Source organism: Miscanthus floridulus, chromosome 12 (genome assembly GCF_019320115.1).
Source record: "Miscanthus floridulus cultivar M001 chromosome 12, ASM1932011v1, whole genome shotgun sequence".
NCBI lineage: Eukaryota > Viridiplantae > Streptophyta > Magnoliopsida > Poales > Poaceae > Miscanthus > Miscanthus floridulus.
In genome coordinates this window covers 59,907,338-59,913,651 of record NC_089591.1, presented here as the reverse complement: position 1 = coordinate 59,913,651, position 6,314 = coordinate 59,907,338, and the positions used below count along the sequence as shown (strand labels likewise).

At 46.7% G+C, this 6,314-nt stretch overlaps 1 pseudogene; it reads right to left on the bottom strand.

The window, feature by feature from the left end:
* Positions 1–5,106, bottom strand: LOC136497286 (ABC transporter G family member 11-like; annotated as a pseudogene).
* Between the last annotated feature and the right edge of the window lie 1,208 nt (positions 5,107–6,314).

Sequence of the window (6,314 nt, the reverse complement as noted above, 5' to 3'; positions counted from 1 at the left end):
CTTTAGTGCTCCAACCATTTCTTCGTCTGTCGAAGACTCGAAGGCAATAAATTCTGAACAATCAGTCATGTGTCACTCGGCATCTCTCCGATGCCACTTTGCTCAGTCACATTACATGCTGTATGTATACCTGTACTCAAATTAGCTTCAGTTCCAAAACGTATGATACCAGTTTAATTTTCCCTGATCTTAATATACAATATAACACCAAGAGCCGTGGGGGAGAAACACCCTATTTCTGCTACCCAAAAGAACCAGATCATCGTCCTCTAGCCCTCGTTGGAACCGAGCTCTGGATCGACAACGTAGCCTCTCAGCGAAGGCGTCTTGCCGAAAGTGGGGCTAGGCCCTTTCTTCTGCATTCTCTTCCTTGCGATGTGGCCGCGGATCCATGGCAGCGCATCCTCGTTGATCTTGATCATGAGGAAGAAGAGGATGCGGTAGATGAAGATCATGCTGAAAATGACTGACAAGTCGATCCACTTGTTCCGGTCCACGTTGATCTGGAAGATGTACTTCAGGATGAAGTCCCCGGGGATCTTGGGTTGATCCGGGTACTGGTTGTCGAATACGAGGCCTTTCATGTCGTTCTGGCACTGGCCCTGTCAGATGTATGGACTTTGGTGTCAAAAGTTGAGGTTGGAGTCTAGTGTATGTGGGTTGCTCCACTGTGTGGAAGCGAATTTACCTGCAGTGCCCAGTAATGGAAGCTGATGTACTGCATGGGGTATCTCCAAAAAGGTTTTGGGATGTCGTATGGAAGTCTGAAGTAGCCAGAGACCAGCATAAATATTCCCTGTCCAGTAAAATTGTTGACAAGATTTCATCATGATAAATTCCAAACTCATAATCTTTTCAAGGGGAGTATAATGATGTCTATTTACGGTGGCATGAAACTACTCAACATAACTAAAACACTGAATCACCAATAATGTATATTCTGCACCAATAGCTAAGCAAATCAAAAAAAAAATTCCGAGTGATAGCTACAAGTTCACCAATGCCTCATGCTGTGCTAAAATTGCTAAGCTTGTACTAGAATGTTGGCCAATGTGTAGTAAAGCTCCAGATAGTACTGGTCAGGACAAGCTGGATGCCTTATTCGATCAATAACCGTTGAAGTCCTTTGATGTATTCTGGTCCCAGAAACCGTATCAAGTATGGGGGTTCTTTAGTTCATGAATTCAACTTAAATATCACAGTCTTAACATCTGAGCTCAAAAGATATTTTACAAGTTGATTCATAATCCCGTACTTAACCACATATTTTGAACACATATCCCCAAGCAATAATAGGTTATAAGGGCAGATAAACTGACATGGGAGATGGGTGAAAATGTCATACCTGAATTCCTGCCCCTATGATGATACCCATGAGAAAATTGGGAATGACACTGGCAATCGCCATCATTAAGCTTTCAACCACTGTAACGCTGGCGTACAGGTTCAAGACGAAGAAGATATAGTGTTCAAAACCAGGATGCAGGCGCCCATAAAGTAGCATATAGTTCCCGACAAGAAGCATATTAGAATCAGGAATGGCGTTGCTGAGATGGTGTTACTAATGACAAATGCCGCGACACCATAGTGCCCATTCAGCCGTTCCCGTTGGAAGACCTGTATAAATGAAGCGAAGGAAAGGTGAGCAAAATTTCATAGCGTTTCTTTTGCAGATGAAATAACACCATCTTAATTTCACCTTCATTTCTTCAACAAACGAAGGGAATCCTCCAATGGACATGAATGTAACGAACCCAAAGACGAATGCAGAACAGGAAGCTCTGGCCTGCAGAGGCAAGGTAGAGTCAATGCATTAAAATCAACCATATGCTTCATGACATTGGTCATGTGACTACATTATTGTGCATTCATATCAGTCCAGCCCAGAACTTCCTGACCAATTTCTTTTCTTCCTACTTACCAGGATGGATGTGTATTTAGTGCCAACATCCAGGTAGATTGTGCCGATGCAAACCGTCACGAGGAGATAGATCAGGAGCCTGAGCCAGTAATACCCAAAGTCCCGTGACATGTTGATGAACGAGCGCTTGGTCAGGGTGCAAGCCTGCATCAGGAAGCTGGCCTGGCTGCCACCTGAATCCAGCACAGTTCCTTTCTGTAAGGAAGAAGATGGTTATGGTTATGGTTATTTCCTAGCCCCAGATGCAGTATTTATTATGTGGACACAGTAAACAGATACAACATATCAATGCATAATGTTGTGTTTGCTGACTCAGAAAACGTACCATTCGCGAGATATCATTAACTTTCTCCCTTGCAGTGTAGTAGTATTGGGACCTGCTGTAGGATGCAACCAATTTCCTGATGGCTTCTGATGTTGTCATCCTATCGAGTGGATCGTCAGACCTCTCAGCCTTTTCATGAACATCAAAGGTCATTAGTATTTATTTACCGCAGAGAACAAGTTTTGTTGTCTCTGATTTGCCCATGGACCTGCTTCTTCTTACCCTTGTTTTCATTGATCCTTTCAGGGTGGCCTTCACCTTGTCGAAGTCCGAGTTGACGCACCTCAGGAAATGGTCCGATGGATTCCGCAGAGGCGGACAAGGGAAACCGCCTTGAGCAAAGAACTGCAACCGAGCAACGCAAGGAGTCAGTCGCACGATCTACCGTGTAATTCCAGCGATGTGTTCCTTAAAAAAAAACAGTCACAGTGTTGCCGAAGCATGCATTCAGCATCTCGCGGTAATACCGGCAAGAATCCAGAATTACTACCTCACATGCTTGCGATGCTTGGCCGAAGTAGACGGTTTTGCCCCCGGATAGCAGGAAAAGCATGTCGAAGAGCTCGAACACCTCACTGCTGGGCTGGTGGATGGAAGCAATCACTGTCCTGCCGTCCCTGGCCAGGCCCCGCAGCGTCTGCGTCACGAAGAACGCCGAGGAGCTGCACACATACAGCCACGCAGGAGCTAAGTTAATTAGCCTCCGCGGTAATCACCACCAACAGACACTGAAGGCTCACACGCACTTTGCCGCCGTGCACCACGTGCTGCTCACCTGTCGAGGCCGCTGGTTGGCTCGTCGAGGAAGAGGAGGCGCGGCGCATGAGGAGCTCGAGCGCGATGCTGACGCGGCGCTTCTCGCCGCCGCTGACCCCGCGGAGGTGCCAGTTTCCGATGACGGTGTCGGCGCAGTCCTGGAGCCCCATCTCGACGATGGTGCCCTCCACCAGCGCGCGCTTGTCCTCCCGCGGCATCTTGTCCGGCAGCCGCAGCAGCGCCGAGTAGCCGATCGTCTCGCGCACCGTCAGCGTCCCGATCAGGTTGTCGTCCTGCGTCACGTACGCCTGCAAGCAGAAGCACACGGTACCAACGCCTCTGGATCAGTCTCCGGCCTCCAGCGGCTCTACACTACTACTAGTACAAACTCTCCCATAAAAAAGGGTCCGTCCACTTTCTAATCTAACTAGAAATCAGAGCTAAATTAGCCAGAAAACCGATGCGTTTGGGCCTGTGCAGGATCGCGTTGCGTGTAACTGCTGGTGAGACAGGCCCAAACGCCACAGCCGGACGGTTCGTATCACCATAAATTCGCAGCAGGATCAGAGAGAAAACCCAGCTGTCAGTATTTATGCTGTGTAGGTGGCTTCAGACATATGTATTGACAGCAGAGCACAGGACGATATCGATCGCCATTTTTTTGCGCCTCTGGATCGAGTGTTGTTTAGTTCCCAAAATTTTGCAAAATTTTTTAAGATTTTTCATCACATCGAATCTTTGGACGCATACCTGAAGCATTAATATAAATAAAAAATAAAACTAATTACACAATTTAGACGAAATTTACAAGACGAATCTTTTAAGCCTAATTAAATTATGATTGGACACTAATTACCAAATAATAACGAAATGCTACAGTACCATTTTCAAAAAAAAAATTCTCCCAAGGCCCTATTGATGAGATCAAAAATACGATACTATCGTACTAGCAGTACGTAGTACGACCTACTCCGTATGTTCGAATGAATTGGAAGGGGAGACGCCAGCGCCATCGACCAACCGATCGAGGGCGAATTAAATCCGCGCACCAAACTCTGCATTACACGCCGGAGCTCTAGTATGCATAGCGTAGCCGTACGTGCTTTCAACATCTTGGCCGGATGCGAAAAAAAGACCCGAATCGATTGGATCGGACGTGTATCTGTGATCTGTCGCTAATAACACCTTGCCGCCCTACCAAATGTTCGGCTGGCGGGTGGCTGGCCAGCCCATTCACAGAAACACTGTTACGTAAAACAGTATTTTCAAATAGAATGGTATTTTTTACTCACACCAATTAGCCGAAACAATATTTTAGCTTAAGTGTAGCTGCGTAGTGGTAGGTCTTAAAAAACCAGAATGATATATATATATATATATTATATATATATATATATACACACACCACCTTTAATTAGCAACGATTTTTTTACTGACACCAAGTAGATTACCAGATCCGGATATATACCTTCAAATATGATTTATATATGGATGATTTTCGAACTTGAACAGATCCTACCTAAGAAACCCTTAACGGAACTGCTAGCTCCTACTCCTATATATGGATGATCTGGCTGAAGTAGTAGCCCGGAGTGTTTGGTGCTAAAAATAGAACAGTGATTCTATTTTTCCCAGTTGAGAGTGCTGCATGATCTAGCTAGGACCTTAAGTGAGGACTGGGGAAGCAGCAAGGTCACGTACCGCGGCGCCGAAGGAGAGCTTGGCCTTGCGGCCGTTGAGGAGCACATCGCCGGAGAGGAAGGCGTTGGCGGCGAGGCGGCCGGCGAGGCGTCGAGCAGGGTGGACTTGCCGGACCCGGAGGGGCCCATGAGCGCGGTGAACGAGCCGGGCTCCGCGTACCCGGTGAGCTCGTCCAGCACGGTCTGCGTCTTGCCGGGGCCGAGCGCCACGGTGACGCAGAGGTCCTTCCACGTGAGCCTGGCGGACACGTCGCCGATGAGCGCGGCGGGGCCGGCCCCCGGCGGGAGCGCCTTGCTGTCCCGCCACAGGGTCTCGCTCAGCGGGCTGAGCCCCACCACCATGGCGCCCCCGCGGCAGCCGCCGACCCGTTGGCCTGCAGCTCCACCATGGCCTGCCCGGCCGCCGCGGACCGAGGCGTCGTGCCGTCGCCCTGCTGGTCTCCTCCCCGGCCCTCTCATGGCCGGAACTGCAGGCCGCAGCGGAGCTGGGGCTTGCTGGGAGCTGAAGGCTAGCGTGGCGGGCCGTGCACTGGGGGCGCGTCGGGAGAGTCCGGCCGGTCGATGCGGTGGAGAGGCAGCTAGCGCGGCAGGAGTTATAAAGGAGAAAAGCATGCATGCACAATAAAGAGGGGGAGTTAATGGATGGATGGAGCAATCAGAGAGCAGCGATGGAGGTGAGGTGAGCAGCCCAGCCCTCGGTAACAAACTGCCAACCAAATTGCATGTCCTCGCATTGGGCTCCCATGACCCATCCCATCCCATGATCTGCGCTTCCTCAGCCTCTACAGTTCTCCTATCAGCCTTGTTTAGTTTTGAAAAGTTTTCCTAAAAAGTGCTACAGTAGCCATCACATAGAATCTTGCGATATGTGTATGGAGCATTAAATATAGACGAAAAAAAATTAATTGTACAGTTTGATTGGAAATCGCGAGACGAACGTTTTGAGCCTAATTAGTCCATGATTGAATATTAATTGTCAAATAAAAACGAAAGTACTACAGTAGCCAAATTCTTAAATTTCACCTAACTAAACACAGCCTAATTATTGATTTCTCATTTTCATGAATGTTGCATTTCGTATTTTTCGAGTAGTACTATATATCAGTATAATATATATCAAACATAGTAATGGTTATCACATCAAATAGCATGTCACGGAAAAATATATGTTTTATAGAAAAATAGAGGGATTTTCAAGTCATTGAATACGCTGGAGGCATTACCCACATTTTTTTTGTCAAATACATAGAAGAACCATGTACATTTATATTGCGAAGAAAATAGTAATTGCGAAGAAAATAGTAGTTACAACATATTACTCCAACGTGAACCATGTTATATATACATTAAAAAAAGTGCTAGACATTCGTCAATTATATGTACAGTGGACTCTCCCTCTACTGAAATTTTAGTTTACGGCCCTTTTGCGTTGTTGGGAATTCTGTTGTTTTCTGTTTTTTTTTTCCTATGATATTTATGTATATCTCCTGTGAAATTTTTTAGTTTCATTCAAACATTGATCAAATTTATAAAAGAAAATGCATCAACATCGATAATATCGAACTAGTTTCATTAAATTCACAACAAATACGTCCTAGCAAGGTATCTTTTT